This window comes from Neolamprologus brichardi, chromosome 15 (assembly GCF_056152115.1).
Source record: "Neolamprologus brichardi isolate AB-2024 chromosome 15, ASM5615211v1, whole genome shotgun sequence".
In the NCBI taxonomy this organism is placed as follows: domain Eukaryota; kingdom Metazoa; phylum Chordata; class Actinopteri; order Cichliformes; family Cichlidae; genus Neolamprologus; species Neolamprologus brichardi.
The window spans coordinates 2,783,181-2,800,804 of record NC_142118.1 but is presented as its reverse complement, the minus strand read 5'-3'; positions in this window follow the sequence as shown (position 1 = coordinate 2,800,804).

The window sequence follows — 17,624 nt, the reverse complement described above, 5'->3', positions numbered from 1 at the left end:
GTTTTTGTTTTTTGTACATGTGGATGGTGTGGATCGCATCGCCTACCTGGGGAACACTTGGCACCAGGATGCACTATGGGAAGAAAACAAGCTGGGGGAAGCAGTGTCATGCTTTTGGGAAAGTTCTGTTGGAAAACTTTGGGTCCTGGTGTCTACGTGGATGTTACTTTGACTAGCACCACCTATACCCTTTCACAGAAGCAGTATTTCCTGGTGGCTGTGGCTCCTTTCAGCAGCAGGAACATGTGCCCTGCCACAAAGCAAATATAGTTCAGCAATGCTTTGAGAGTAGAATAGAATTTTTTAAGGATATTTTTTGAGTTTTAGAATAGAAGAGGAGCACAAGATTCAGTTTGAGGTGTTGACTTGGCCTCTGAATTCCCGAGATCTCAATCCAATCGCACATCTGTGGGATGCACCGGTCCTGTTGCTTTCCTGGTCATAATACTATGTCTGATTAGTGAATATGATTAATGCACTCTTTATCATTTGCATTTTCCCCCTGCTGAGCCATGCTGGATGATTTTCACGTACAGGTATTTAACCCGGGCTACAGTCTGCACTGTTATATCTTGGATGGAAATTCAGGCAAATTACCTTAACATCTCCACTTCACTGCTAACTGGATATGTATTCTAGCTGGTCTCAGAAAGTGGCGAGGAAAGTGGAAGGTGAAACTGATTTTTATTATTTACCCCTGCAGGCATCATTTCACACAAATCAGGCACTCACTTTTCCTTTCCTTCAAAAGAATCTTAAATCCTTATTTTCCTTTTTTAACCCCCGTGAAGATTGTTGTAGAGGGAAAAGCTAAACATATTCCCCTGACATCAATTCCAATTCCCTCAACTGTGCTGTAATATCACTGCATATTTCATAATTAAATATTTTTGTGTTCATATCACTAGTGATCTGTGCAATGAAAAACAGACAGGCAGCTGAAGCTCAAAGCAAAGTGTCAAACCTACTTTTACCTTTACTTCCTGTTTTATTTTATTTTATTTTATTTTACCCAGAAGGCATGCCATTGCAGAAATTATAATAATATAATAAAATATAATAAAAATGAAAATACATTATTAAAAAACAAAACAAAAAAACAAGTCAGAGTCAACAAATACAACATTACAAAAACATAAAATCAGACTTATGAATATTAATCGCACCAAAGTTTTTATAAAAAGTAAACTCACCCAGGGAGGCAAAAGCATTCAGCTTCAGTCTGAAGTTTATTCCAAACAGAAGTGCAAAATAAGACAAAGCTGTTCTACCAAGTTCCCAAAAGGACACCCTAAGGAGCAGCCATGTAGACAAGTGCAAATCATAGCAGCTATCTGTAAGTTGTAAAGGATTGTACAGATAAGGATATTACCCAATATGGCACTGTACTGGGGAAAGTGCTGTTGCGATCGTGTTGTTGCGATCGTGGCTCAAGAGTTCGGTGTTCGTCTTGTAATCAAAAGGTCGCCGGTTTGAGCCCCGGCTCGGACAGTCTCAGTCGTTGTGTCCTTGGGCAAGACACTTCACCTGCCTACTGGTGTTGGCCAGAGGGGCCGATGGCGCGATATGGCAGCTTCGCTTCTGTCAGTCTGCCCCAGGGCAGCTGTGGCTACAACTGTAGCTGCCTCCACCAGTGTGTGAATGCGAGAGTGAATGAATAGTGGTATTGTAAAGCACTTTGAGGGGTCCTGAAAAGCGCTATATAAATGCAATCCATTATTATTATTATTATTGTCTCCTTAGACCTAAAGAAGGCCAGAAAAAAGTGTGATGCTTTTGTTCTTAAAGCGACTCATGGACCGGGCCGCGAGAGTTGACGCTCGGGTGTGAAATTTATGGTTTTCGGGGTTTTATTTTGTTGCATTTATCTGCGACACCTTAAACGCCGGTCTGTGAAAACATTGACAGACATAAATAAAAAGGTTGTTTTTATTTATGTTGTGTTAGACAACTAATTTGATGAGAAGCTTAAAGAGTTGTGATACACAGTCCAGACAATGTAGCCTAGAAGAGGTAGTTTGCATGTAAGTAAAGTCACCATGAATAGTAACATTTAAGAATGTAGCCAGTACATGGATTTTCTTAACTAAGTTATTTGTGGAAAACATGTTGGCATTTAGAACCTAATTGAAAAGATGCTGTGATGCTTGTGCCTGAAAGGCAGTCTGGAGCAAGGTTATTATCGTTAATGAAAACTAACGAAATAACGAAAACTAGAAGTGAAAAAACATTTTCGTTAACGGAAATAAAAATAAAAACAAAAAAAGGAAAACTAACTAAAACTATAATGAGTGTTCACAAAACTAACTAAAATTAACTGAATTTATAGCAAAAATGTGTTTAGTTTTCATTGATGTGTGCGTGTCATACAAGAGTCAAGGGTGAAAATGAAGTTTAGTTTCCAGATTTTTTTCTTGCTGTGTCTCATTATGCCAGCAGGTGGCAGCACGTTAGTCGAGTCGTCTGTGTCGCTGCTCCGTCCACGCGCAGAATCATGTCAGGAAAAGTCGGAAGAAAGCGCCAGAGTCCAATTTTGGATTACTTTGAATATGACTGTGTTTTGGATAAAGCAAGTGTCTTGTAGTGGAAACAGACAAATTATGAGGGACATTTCTAACGGGAAGAAAATCCCACAAACCTTAAAGTGCACTTGAAAAGCTCACACAAGAAGGCTAACCTAGCTTAGCTTGAGAAGGTAAGGGAGCACACTCAACCCTCATCCCCAGAAAACAGAAGCTAACCCCAGGCAAGGCAGCGTGATGCATCCCGAGACAACAGGACGGGGATATCTACACAACTGTGAGTCAATTACCTTCAAAAAGTTTATCAATTCACTTGAACCAAAATTACGAACACCCGGTGCTGCAAGAGTTAATAGTCTCATTGGGGCCAAGATATACATTTTATAGTTGCCTGGTATCAATGGTTGTTCATCTGCCTTTATTTATTTATTTAAAGAACCCATAGGTGGGAATGTGAGTTGTCTGTCTCTGCGTGTTAGCCCTGCGACAGACAGGCGACCTGTCCAGGGTGCAGTATGGTAGCTGGAATAGCAACACACCCAAGGATGAGCAGAATGACTGATATGATGAAACTGGGATTTTGTTACACTTAATTATTGCAAACACAACTTAAACTATAACTGAAACTAATCAAAACTAAACTGAAACTAAGGATTTTCAAAAAAATAAAAACTAAACTAAACTAGCAAACAATTGGTAAAAACTAATTAAAACTGATATAAAATTGAAAATCTGAAGTCAAAACTAAATAAAAATAAAAACTAATGAAAATTGCAAAACTATTAAAACCCTGGTCTGGAGCTCCTTAGTTTCCTGACTCAGAGTCAAGTATTGTGTCATCTTCATAAAGGTGCACTTTAGCTCAAAAACATATTATCCCAAATTTTATTTACAGAAATAGATTTTTGGTTTTTTTTTGTTTTTTTAAAGAGAGGGCCTAAAATGGAACCAGGAGGGACTCCTTTGAAGAGATCCAGGAATTTTAACTGGAAATCCTTTCACGGATACACACAAGGTTAAATCTGCAAGGTAGCTCCTGAAGCACCATATTACCCCCTCACTCAAACCAGGATCAATGAGTATGCCTAAGAACAGGTCATAGTCTTCAAAAGGTAAAGCTGCTGCTACTGTGACCCACTAAAGCCAGACTGACTTTTGTTGAAGATATTTTCAGCCCAATACTGTTTTATTTCGTACAGCGAGGCTACAGGAGTATGCTGTAGCCTCGGTGTTACCCACGGTGTTAATTTATCACTTTGAATTACAATGCTACAACTGTACACTGAACCACACGACACACACACTCACACATCCATTAAGTGGCGTGTCGGATATCCAGCCGTGAAATCAACCGCTGAATATGGAGTGCTTCCGCCCGGGGAAAGAGATCCATTGATCGCTGTCTCCAGACATAAAAGAGTGTCTTGATGCAATACCCCACAAGGATTTGTGCCAGACATGCAGACAGAGAGGAATCTCATACTGTACTCTGGGATGGATCTGACCTGAGTGACTCCTCCTGCTCCTATCCTGCCTAACAACTTTCTACTCAGACACGATTTCTGTTGTGTGAAGTTCATTGAAGTGATAAAGCTCATACCAAACAAGTGAAACCTTTGTGAAATTCCCTACAAGGAAAACTGATTTTTCCAGTCACTTCCACTTCCTCCACCCTTTGAACTATTGTAACATGATCTTTTTGGATACTTTTTTCCTCTCTGTCTGCTAAGGGACAAGACCAAGAAAACCTGATCTGAATGAACCGAGTAAGTGATAATGAGGCGTATGATAATAGCCACGCTACACTGTGACCCTTAGCTCCTTATTCAAATTCAGTGTGATGATGGGATTGAATTTCTTCCAGCCTGGCCCCTGAAATAGAGCGAATAACCACGGTCATTAAAACAACCTTATCCAGTGGAGACCCATGAGAAAAATGACCCATTTGAGTGTGAAGTATAATAACTTAAAAGAGCCAAAGTATCCAACTGTTATGCTGTAAGATCCAAATAATTCATCTATAACACAGTGCAGCTGAAATGCTATGTATTCTTAAAAGAATAGACATTTTACTGGTACGACTAGTCTAGTGAATCTAAATCTATATTTAATAGACTTGCAATGTGGGCTTCAACTCCTATAAACTGAATTTATTAGTGAGGAAACAAAAAAGACAAAAAAAAGACTTGCTAAATATTGTGCCCACAAGCAAAGGATGTGAGTCAGTTTTCATGTTACACATCCCCAGTGGAACATTGGCTTATAAAGTGCTCCTCCATAAAATGTCTGCTGTTACGCCGTTCTGGCAGCCTCCAGGCAAAAGCTGTAGAGGTAGCTTGATCTCCTTAGACATTTAATTTTCTTCCGTGTAGGACAGAAAAACGTGTTAATGTGCTCTTATATGAGGTTTTTAAGCGTGAATCATCTACATAATCTGTTGTTTTTGTCTGAGGTTTGCAGGTTTTTGCGCTACATAGTCACCTTTTCTATTTCAGTATGAAATTTACAAGTAAGATGTTCTCTCCGACAGTCTGTCCGTCACTCAATTATCACCCCAGCACATGTTGTATGCGTTTTAAGCAGGAAAGCTGCGATAACGGGGGAAGTAGTGTCGTTTTTAAGAATCACTTTATTCGTCGTGCATTTGCACGGTACGTTGTGACAATTCACAACACACAGGTGTCTGCACGGAGTCAAAAGCAGCTGTGTTACTTCCTGTGGAGTGGGTTCTTGATAGCTGTCTGTCTACTGGTCTGTGTGAACACACATCAAAGCCTCCTGTCAAAAACTTCTGATGGAGTTGGAACAGTGACATATTTCAGAGCTATAATCAGTCACAATATGACAGAGAAATTACCACCTTCCCTCAAGAGCAATCAGTCAGTTCCAGTGCCAATCAGCTCATCTGATGCTCACACAAATAGACATGCCAAAAAAAAGAAAAAGGATACCACTCCCACTCTGCTGTAACGCTAGTTCTTTCTGTTTGTGGAGCTCCGAGGAGAACCGAAAGAAGCTTTGCACTCCGGAGATGTTTAAGTCGTTCAGCGAAACACCTGTGCTTGTTTCATTGAAACCCATTTGATTGTCGAAATAGGTGCACACACTTATCAGTGGTGCTATAAATTCTTTCAGTTGGTGTCTGAGTAACTTGTACGCAAGTGCACGCAAACGATCACAGCCGCATCTTTGTCAGCTCGCCTCGCTGTGCGCAGCAGGCCGGTGCACCTAGTCAGTGTTAAATGATCATGTTCCAGTCTGATGGTCTAACCAAGCTCTGCTGTGCAACCACGATGCCCGGAGAGACAAGGCTCCGTTTGAGCAGAAAGATAAGACGGCCTCCTGCCGGTCTGCCAGAGCTTGGAGAGTGCAGCAGGGGGTGGGAGAGTTTGAGGGTGGAGGAGCGGGGATGCATAAAGTGGGAGTGAAGAGTTTGTAGGGAGAATGTTTTCTGTCTCTTCCTCTGTAATCTGAGCAGAGTAAAGAGAGGGGCTGGAGGGTGAGGTGAGTAGTTGTAAAGCAAATGTGCCACATTGGCAGGCCCCTGGGAAGACCCTGTAAACACTGCTCAGTCACAGCTCTGATTACAAAGGCAGAGAGGGGAGGGTTATAAAAAGAAGAATGGAAAACAAGGGGGACTGGGAGGGTGTGACAGCAGGAGGGAAGGTGGGATGAAACCAAAGGGACAGAAAAGGACGTGGAAAACAGAAGAGGAAGGGGGAGATGCTAAGTGGATGGAGCATAAACTAGAGGTGGCTGATGAAAGAGTGAAGAAAGAAACAGACTCCTAATAAGAGGTAGCGGTGGGGAGAAAAAAACGTCAGAGAGAATGAAATCGATATCGAAACCTTTTGTTATTTCTGTTTAGCCGCAAATATTTTTCTCTACAGGTTGAATTTTTGCTTCTATAGGTAATCATCCAGCCTTGTTGTGCAGCGTATAACTCCATCACAAAGTCAACACATGGATTTACCTTCTGGAGTCGATACTGCAGCTACATCTAACTCTGTTTCATTTGCATTTCTTTAACCATGACTTTTGTGCTCCCCTCTGTGCTATTGATCCGCGCAGCCCATGCAATATGAGGATTTGAAATGACGGAGGAGAAACGTTTGATATAATTTTCCTTTAAGCCACGGCGCCTAATTATGTGGCATGAGCATGAACACTGACAAGAAAGCAGGAAATTGGCCTCGGCTTCTGAACTGGCAATCAGTGCTCTTTGATAGAAAGCCATGGAGTCATATCACTGCATCAATAATTACAGCTGTGGATAAGCCCCAAAAACAAGCACCAGCAGAATGGGAACCAACCAATAAAGAGAGGCGAAACAAAGTGGGCCAATCAAAAGGCGAGAAACATTCAATATGTCAGCGTTAAGCCAAAGAGGCACAGCAAGAGGGATTTTGAGACGGAGTAATGAAAGTCGGTGTTCGTCTGTGAGGTTGTTTGTGGTCCTGATAGCTATCTGTGACGTGGGGCAGATGGATTAGTTTAATATTGAATTAGAGCTGTCTTTTTAGAATGCCTCTCCGTGTTCACAGTTAGCCTGTTTAATGTCTCGTGTCATTCATCTGGAGCAGACTTCCTGCTGGTTCAACATGAGACTGTGTTCTTTTCTTTTAATGCATCCTAATACAACTTTAATAAAGTGATATATGGAAGTCTGTTGGTTTCAGTATTAAATTTCAGTGCCTAATATGTGTTTAAAGTTACTCTAAGAAACAAAAACAAAAAATAAACTCACTTAGTTTGCTCATAAATCATGAGCACACAGATGATAAGACACGGTGTTAGTTTATCAAATGTTCAACATTATTAATATACATACACTGGCCCCTTCAGTAGACCTTATGCGTCAGAACTGGCTTAAATTCAGTTAGTCAGTGGCTGTATCCCAATTCAGGTTCTGCAGCCTTAAAGGCCGCATTTTAAGGCCAATTACGTCACAACGACGCGACGAAGGCTGTCCCGAATCGAAGGCTGCTCGAAATGCGGCCCTCAAATGCGTCCTTCATTTCCCTGAATTTTAAGGATGTGGCGGTGTAGACTTCGTGGCCCAACATATCCCAGAATGCATAGCGCGGCGGTGGGTGTGGATAATTTTCCCGAAAAAAACGGCGGATGAGGGGCGCCCGAAGAGTAAACTTTAAGTAAGTACTGAATATTATGTCACTTATTTATGTGAAAATGTTTAATAACGAAGAACATTAAAACATTCCTGTTGGCCACATGTCGGCAAAGTCATGTGACATTAGTGACGTTTGTACTAACTTGGTTTTAAAGCCTTTACTTTAAAATATACGCCGTTCAATAGCTGAGCTTAATCTTACAGAGAATGATCAAAGCTCATGTAGAAACAAACAAACAAATGAACAAAAGATTGTCTCCTTCATTTCTGTCAAACAAAGCTGTATGAAACGTTTCCAGCTGTTAGTATCATGGTTGCTAGGAAACGTGGGCAGGGCGACGAAGGCTAGACCGTCCCATTTCACAAGCCTCGCACTTCCGGCCTTAGCGGTCTTTGAGTACGCGGCCCTTGTGGACCTTCAAGGTTGCAGACCCTGAATTGGGATACAGCCAACGTCATGATCTGGAAAATTCCATCAGGCACCTGAGTTCCCTTGGTCTCCACCCCTGGGCGGAGCCATCATTGCTCCTGCAGTCCTGCACACCTGAATCAGGTTGAGGATTTAATCTCCACTCAGACTCTGCTTCACTGCCAGTTTGTCAATGACATCATTTTCCCTGGACTTTCTTCACCACTTGCCTTCAACCTCAGCTTTTCTCGGGTTATCTCCGCGTTCTGGAAAATACAGAAAACCTCACCTGCCTGCCCTCCAGCTATCACTCACCACTTCGGACGCAGTGAAACTCAGGTCAGCCCTCTTCAATACTCACCCAGATTCTCGCTGCCGCTCCCTCAAAGCCAAACTCAGTCCGGCTATCAGTAAGCAATATCAGTCATACTCACCTTCCCTAAGTGTCCTGCACCCGCCACCTTTCTAACCTCGTACTATTCTCTTCCCAGTCGCACCCGCTCCATTCCTGTCCCACCTGACAATTCCCAGTTCACCCTCACTGACCCACAGCCGCATCGCTAGTAACACTTTGCTACGAATTAATCTGTTTTCTTAATAAAACGTACATGCCATCTCTGACTTCAGTTTAGCTATCGGCCTCTGACCGTTGTGACAATCGGCTGCGTATTCATGATGCAACTGTCCCATTGTACCACATCCCAAAGCATGTGTGTATTCTGTTGAGAGCTGGTGGCTGTGGTGGTACGATGACCTTATTGCCATGATTGAGAACCAGTCAGAGACAATCTAAGATGATTTGAGGTTTGTGACAAAGCATATTATCCTGCCATAAGCAGTGTTGGGAAGGTTACTTTTAAAATGTATTCCATTACAAATTACAGAATACATGCCCTAAAATGTATTCTGTAACGTATTCCGTTACGTTACTCAATGAGAGTAACGTATTCTGAATACTTTGGATTACTTAATATATTATCATGCTGTTTACAACTACCTGAATGTACTATTGCTGTGATTTATTACTGTTACTGAAGGTTCGCGGCTCCGAACCGTAGTAAAGGGACCTCTGGCTAATACGGTGGGTTCTGTGTCGGCTCGTAGCCGAAAACTAGCTTTACTTTGTTGTCTGGGTCAACTTTGCTAGCAGAGACAGAGAGAGGCGTTGAAAGGCTGCTCCAACAGAACTTATTGTTTTTGGAGGAAAACACGAACACAGTCGAGTCTTAATAGCTTACTTACAACTGGGCTCGTCAGGCTCTCTTCTTGGCTGCAGTGGTTATTATTATATTTACATGCTTCCAGCTCCCGTTTCTGCTCGATGACAGCTCGTACTTTTCCTTTTTCTCCCTCCCTCGCTCACAGACACATAACGTGTATGGCAGTCCATTCTCCCTGCAGCACGGACTACACTGCCTATGATGCTACATTCTTTAGAGCTATACCTGTAGCATTCTGCCTATTAGCTTAGCACAACAACAACAGGCGCTCTCTCACCCAGGAAACACGCAGAGAGAGAGCGTCACCCTGTAACCATGGCAACCGTAACGCTGCCGCCTGGAACAACAGAACGTAGCTGTCAAACAAAACCCAAACAGTCCTGACCCGCCACAATATGAAACAGGGAAGTACCGCCGTGTAATCCATTTATTTCAACAAAGTAACTGTATTCTAAATACCACCTTTTTAAACGGTAACTGTAACGGAATACAGTTACTCATATTTTGTATTTTAAATACGTAACGGCGGTACATGTATTCCGTTACTCCCCAACACTGGCCATAAGCAGCCATCAGACGTTGGGCAGTTTGGTAACAAAGAGGTGGACATGGGCCATGACATTTAAATAATACTCAGTTGGTACTAAGAGTCCTAAAGTGTACAAACAAAATATCCTCCACATTGTCCCGAACCACTGATACAGGTCAGGATCCATGCTTGAATGTCGATGCTTTAACGGTGTATCAGTAGAAATCAAGACTCATTGGACCAGGTAACATTTTTCAAATCTTCTATTGTCTTACGTTGGTGAGGATGTGTGAATTGTAGCTTTAGTTTTCTTTTATCTGACAGGACCGACATCCAGTGTGGTCTTCTGCTGTAGCCCATCTGCTTTGACATATTGTGCATTCAGAGATGCTCTTCTGCATAGCTTGATTGTTACAAGTGGTTATTTGAGTTACTGTTGCCTTCCTATCTGAGCTCTGGCATCGAAAGCATTTTTGCTGTTTTGCATTTTTCAGACCATTCTCTGTGAACCCTACAGATACCTGCGTGGAGAAATCTTAACACATTAGCACAACTACGTAACATTCAAAATCATTTTCTTCCCCATTCTGATGATTTGAACTTGGTCCTCTTGACCTGATGTGTACATGCCTAAATGCTGTCAGCTGCTGATGTAAAGAAGTGGCCAGTGAGTGTAACTGGCCTCGTATACATTAGTATCCTCTCCTGATTTAGTGTGCGAGTTTTCTTGTACTTTGTTTGTATGCATCTAAAGTAGATTATGATAGTTTCTTATCCAAAAAGGAAAAACTTCCTGATGCACTGTTTTCTAACTCGGCTGCACTGACTGTGGTCAAAAAAACCAGAATAATTTTGTTGTTTTGTCACTAGAAAAACAAGCTGCAATGCATCTGTCAATCAAAAAATGTGTGAAAAGCACTAGAGCACATTAAAGAAACTAAAAAAGTTTGACCAGGTACAAGACCTGAGCATCATAAATGTTTTTATGTCTTCTACAAGCTCTCAATCTCCCATAGTCTAACTCAGACTTGTTAAGCGCAGAATTGCTAAAGAAAATGCAGGAAACTGGACTGTGTGTACTTCTGAATGTCGTTTGTTTGCGCCTATTTTTTTGGGGGGGGGGTTATAACTCAAGGCATTTAGTTGCGGCCATCCTGTTTAAAATATATCCTTAAAACAAGCACTAATCAGGGTCAGTTGGATGTTCAGAAAACATCTGCCATTATTTCCATGAAGAGAAAAAAACTGCTGCATCATGACCCAAATAAGTCGCACATGAAAAATGGTTCGACGTACATGACAGATGTTAGGAGAGGAAAAAAGGGGCGAAGAAATTAATTAAATTAAAACACAGAATGCATCTATCTCTGTCTACGTCTGTGGACACTCCACTTCATACAGTCATCGCACAAACACACGCACCCTTTCCATTTCCTCTTCCCTTCGCTGACTCGCCCAGAGTGACAGCCTGGATGATTTCTCTTGTCAGTCTAAGTGTGCGCTGTCACACCACCGCAGCACTCCCTCTTCCCTCACCTTCGCTGGCTGCTCTTTCCCCAAACTTTCTCCTCCTCCCTCTTGTTTTGCTTACATCTTCTTTTATCCATCCTGCAGACTCATTTGGTCTCAATTCACTGCTTAACATCTTCTTTCCTCGCAACACAAACCTCCTCCTATCCATGTGGGCGTAGGGGATGGAAATGGGAGTGATATAATTGACTTTCTGGTGAAGCTCATGCTCTGGTGGATGATGTGTTAATATAGCTGCAGTGACCTGAGATCAGTGTTTGGTGTTCTGATCTTATCTGCTAATAAGTGGGTTAATTAATCTTAATATTAACTTTGACCCATTGGAGGGGGAAAACGAATGTGGTGTGTTCATAGGTCTCTGTAGGGACTGTTCACAGATATGGGTTGCCATGCAAATGCTGAAGTCGAGCCTATTAATTAAGCAGAGAAAATAAAAACTGCTGCATCTAAATGTGAAACTGTTTGTTTTTAAGCTGAGCCAGTGAAAGAACACTACAGGAAAAAGTTTAAATTAAAGCCCTGCAGATAAAATTAATGTAGAATATTTGAGAACTATAATGGACTGAAAGCAAAGGAACACTCGTTCAAAGACGATAACTGTCAACATCTCAGTATCCCCGTGTCTGCGATCGTTGGAGGTTAGTAACGTGCATTACTGTCAGCCGCAGTGTGCCTTAATTGATAATCACTGTCAAACATGTAGAAATTAAAATTCAGTGATGGATTTCTTTTCTGGGATGGAGTCAGTATAGCTACATTAAACATTTAAACCTGCTTTTCCTACAACCACGAGCGAGTATTAGTCTATATATTTAAGGTCTTCACCTGTTCTAAGGATAAAGGTTGTGTTTATTTTTTTATAAGTATAGTGCTGTCAGTTTGATTTGCAGCATGTTTGTGCTGGTTCTCCACACCGTACTGTGGTTGAGGGGCTTGTGTGTCTCAGTGATCCCAGGGGCTTTGTTGTTGGGGGCTTTTTGCCTCTGATTTCCCAGGAAAAATTGGGTAAGGGACCACAAAGAGCAATTCACTCCTGTGGATGAGGGGGGAAAAAAAAATCAAGGGGCAAAATTACCCAGTCTGGACTAAGCTTACCAGGGCCCCATCCTGGAGCCATGCCTGGGTGCAAGCCTGAGGCAGATCGCCTACCTGAGCTGAACCACAGTGTCGTTCTATTATTGGACTTGTCATCACATGATAGTTTGTCTATAATGAGGACAATATCTGAAGATAAGGGTGTCTGTAAGTGCATGTGGCACCAGGACACCCTAGGTCACAGGTTGGGACACCCTAGGTCACAGGTTGGGACACCCTAGGTCACAGGTTGGGACACCCTAGGTCACAGGTTGGGACACCCTAGGTCACAGGTTTAACTCAGCTCCCAACTAATCATTACCTAGGTTCACCTGATCTTCAGTTGGATGTCTTCTGTAGAGGAACCAGATTCTGGGGACGAGGTAAATTGGTGGTTATACAGCACTTTAAACAACATGGCTCATTTACCTACTCACACACATTAATACAAGCACTTTATTCTAAAGCTGATTTAATAGTTGATTTATGTCCCCATGTTCATCTATGGTCAAAGCTTTGTATAGTGACCAAAAGAATGAGAACATGGATCCAAGTGACAAAAGTGAGCTTCCTTTGAAGGGTGTCTGGCATCGAGGGGTCCCTGGGATAGAACAAGGACATGCTGGAGAGATTCAGCTGGTCTGGGAACGCCTCATTGCTTCCTGGATGTTGGAGGAGGTGGATAAGGAGAGGAGAGGGTATTCTGGGTTTCTCTCGTTAGACTGCCCCTGCAGCCTGGCCCCAGAAGGGGAAGAAAATGGATGAATTGTTCGTGCTGTTGGAAACTGATGACTTAATCAAATTTAGAAATGTAAAAGAAAAAGAGTGGTAGAAGTTGTAATTTGTTTAAAATGGGAACACCATTGCAAGGTGGTTATTAAGAATCTGTAATTCAACTTTTGTGAAAATAAATGAGATTAGCTGAAATTAAAATGATAGGATGTTTTCATAAGGTGTAAGTGCATAAACCATAAAGATTTAAATATGAGTCATTTTAGCCCACTGCTAAGTGGTTACCAGGCAACATGTTGTTATATATCATATGTGATCGAATGTTACTGCGGTGAAATAGAAATTATGCTTTTATAAGGTGTTAGAGGTGCATCAATGTGAAAAACCGGCCTTTTTAAACCATTGTGACATGGTTGCTAGGCATCCTAATGACCTCATTACTATACGATATAGACAAGAGCCCAAGATATACCTGTGTATCAAGTTTGGTTGCTCAGATCCTGATTGTGTAGAAGAGGTTTGTAGACAGGAGAGTGTGCATACTCTACCTCCTCCTAGATTAGGCACGGTTTTCCAGGCTCAGGCTCATCTGTGTCTCATTATCACTTACCTGCAGAATTCAACCCCAGCTCAGGTTTCCACTCATCACCAGATCGCTGACCTACTCAGTGTGGTGAGAGGTTGAGTTAAATGAGTTGCTCTGGCTCTTGCAGGATCCAGCTTTGATCATTTGAACGCATCATTCAATCAGAGCTCCCTGACCTGCTGTCCATCTACACCAAGCGGTGCAAGTCCAAAGCTAGGAAGATTATGATGGACCTCTCCCATCCCAACAATGGACTCTTCTCACTGTTGAGGTCTGGGAAGCGCTTCCGCTCCCTTAAGGCCAAAACAGAGAGAATGAGGAGGAGCTTCTTCCCCCAGGCTATTCGGGCCCTGAACCAGGTGCAGGACTGGACTCTCCCACACACATCACTATAAGACTGGACTCTCACACACATCACATCACCACACGCACCACCACACATTTCCTATAATTTCCTATAATTTATAATCTTTATAATCTCTCTCTGCTGTTTGCACATTTTTATTTATTTATTTTTTTTATTTTATTTTTTATTTTTACTGTAAATTCCTAAGTTAATTTGTAAATTTTGTAGTAAATTGTAAATACTGTAAAACTTTTTTTCTGTCATTTAATGGTCGGGCATTGCGCAGCTACAAGCATTTCACCCCCATGTCATACTGTGTATGGTTGTGTGTGTGTGTGACAAATAAAATTTGAATTTGAATTTGATTTGCTTGCCATTATGTGAACAAACAGAACAGCCTTGCAAGTCTGAATTTATTTTCTAAAACACGAGGAAGCGCAAAATCCGTGGAAAGATAGCAGCAGGCTGCTCTTCCCATCCCAATACTGGGTCTGTCTAACTTTGGCTAAGAACCAAATGTTCCCAGCCGCCATGTCCCATGGATTAATTTTACTACAGCAACACATGGAAACTTAATATTACGAAGAAACTTCATATCAAGAGTTCTAGTCACTTGTCAAGGCTCTTAGCAGTGCCAGAAGGCTAATAACAGGATCTAACAGGTTTTAGACCCTGCTAACCATCTGCCTGCCCCAGCTCCAGCCCCTGCTCTCTTCTCACACTGCCTACTCCTCTATGAGTGGAACCAGCACTCAACACAAGCTCAGCTCAGCTCCCTGCTCTCTAGATTTTGCTCTGTCTGGCTTCCTTCAGGAAACCCCTGATCCTGCTCTTCCTAACATTCACTCTAAGCTCAATCCAAACTCTAACTTCTGTTCTGAAGTACTCTCGGGTCATTTTGCTATCTTCTTTTATAATAAAAATCATATTAATTACAGCCTCCCCTTGGTGGATCTGATTTATATAACCATTCCCAGTCTGATGGGCAATGATCTTAAAAAAGGAAAATTTGCTTTTCTAAGACCATTGCACCTGGATACTCCAGACCAGCAGACTTCTGCTCTTACAGAGATGCTCACATGCGAATATTCATTTAATCAAGTTGCCCTCAATTCCTATGGAAGCAGTAATGGTGTGCTTAGTTTTTCACACACTGATTCTGCATTTAGCTTAGTTTAAGTAAATGTTACAGTGTAATCTAGTGTGCTGTTCATCTGAGGCTGAACCTAGCAGTGACCTAAATGTTTGTTTTTTTTTATATATATATAATCCTGATGCATAAAACCTTAGACTCAAGAGCATGTACTTTCTTTTTTGCATGACCATATATAGAAAAAAAAAAACCTTGGTAAATATTTTTCAAAACAGGGTTGATGAAAAACTTATACCTATCACATCAGACAGAAGCCTCACCAGAATCCAGCCAAGGGTAACCCCAGAGCACTCCTGGGCTAAACGCAAAACTGACTTTGTGATCTGCACTGCGTCCGACTTCAAAAACTACCTTCAACACCTTTAAAGCAGCTCGGTCTCATGTGATTTGTTTCTGCACATTTAGAAATATTTTCCCATACCGTGTCTTCCCACAGGAAGCAGCATTAACATAAAATGAAGCCAGTTTCAACTGTTCCTTTATGTGGATGGCACACTTACACAAGCTTGCTGCCATCAAACGCTGCTACTTAGGGATATTTTCTAAATGTTCTCACTTGAGTGCTACAATATTTGGATTGCAGCTCAGCAAACACCAACTTTTCAAATGCTTTCATTGTAAGCGGGTGAAACAGGGAAAAACAAAACTATGCTAAAAGCGACAGGATGGTGGAAAGGAATGAATAATGTTTAACAACTGAGGGAACAAAAGACGAGCAGAAGCTGGCATAAATTGGCTTGCAAAAGCAGCGTACAGTCATAACGGGGAAGACAGGTGTGTGGTGGGGGGGGGACCACAGCTAGCACTCTAACCGAATGCGGATTCATTACTGGAAATGTTTGCGAGAACTTGTGCACTTGTGGTACAACTGATACAGAAGCAGAAAACCCAAGGTGGTTGGAGTTTTTAGGTTCGCAGGCAAAACAACACAGATGAAGAATCAACACAAATCGAAGACCCAAACTTAACGACTCTGCAGGGTGTTGTTTTATTTTTATTTTTTCAGTTCAGTGCAGAACTAGGGTTACTGAGTGTTGAGGTACTATATATATGGCTTTAATATCCTCTGTCTGATCACTTGTTAGGACAGAAAAGATGATCCATGGCTATTCATCCTTATCACGGCCGCTTTTGTCAATTTGTCATATTATTGATTGGACCTGGAAGCGAAATCTCTGCAGCGTCCGAACAAAGATGAAAGAGGAATAAAGATGGTACATCTGCAGTTTGACCGTCACACAAGATGGCTTAGGCCTGCACCTCTGTGCTTGTGTGCGTGATATGGGTGGAAGAACACTTCTGTGGTTCGCCCCTTGATACATCCACAACATAGATGGATGAGGCACACCAAAACAATATACCCTCTGACCTAGATACTAATAGAACGGCCCGGCCTTCAGTCGCTCGCTGTTCGTACCACACTGTGTATCTCACGAGAATCTACGCAGTAAGAGAAGGATTACTGTGTTCCTTATATGGAGTAAACATTTTTAAGTGGTGTGTTGCTCCTGGTTTTGTGGATATAACTTCCTCTTAGGGAACAAAAAAGTCCCTGAAGATGTTCAGCCTTAGGGTCACAAACTAGTTTACTCCTTCGGCCAGTCCCAGTCCTTAGTTTCTTCTTCTTTGTCATCTTCTTATAAAAAGCCATTTTATCCCTTTTCATTTGTAACACATGCCTTCATGCACGCTGTCCACATAACCTAGAGTAGTTGGCTCAGTGCATGTTTTCTCACACTGTTGTGTTTGTGTAAATACTGGCATTCACAGTGAGACTGTTTGCCGTTATTAAATATTAAATATGGGAGTGTTTGCTCTGTCTGATAGACCAGCTACTGCTAATGGCACTGAGAGTGTGGTTTATTTGTGAGATGAGGTTCTGTGTTGCAGGAGCTGCTCCTCAACTTATTGACAGAGGGAAACAGCTCTTGGTGAGGGTGGCTTACCCCTGAATTATCTGTCTTGCCTTCACATGCAGGCTGTCTCACATCCTCACCGTCTCTCCTTCTGGTCGGGTTTTAAGAATTGCTGCCTGCGCTTGACCCTCACTGGGATTAAATCCCATTGCTGAAAATGTCCACTTTGGACTAGCTTCTTAGGTAAACTTTATACAAAAGATGGATGTGGAAAACATTACAGTATCCATAGGCTTGTGGATTCCCAAGATTTTACTGATGTTGTCATTTTCAAGAGACATAGGTACTCCACAGTTTGTGACCTCCCGTTTTGAAGCCTCGAGTCAACCAAATGTATTTCAGCATCTTCTTAACATCTTGATAACTCCCTGGGAACTCTGAGTCACCGTGAGTTTGTTCAGAGGGACGTTTTGTCAAACAACAGAGGAGTTATCAGATGGAAGGACTGCTCATGCTCAACAAGGAAGAGACGAGAG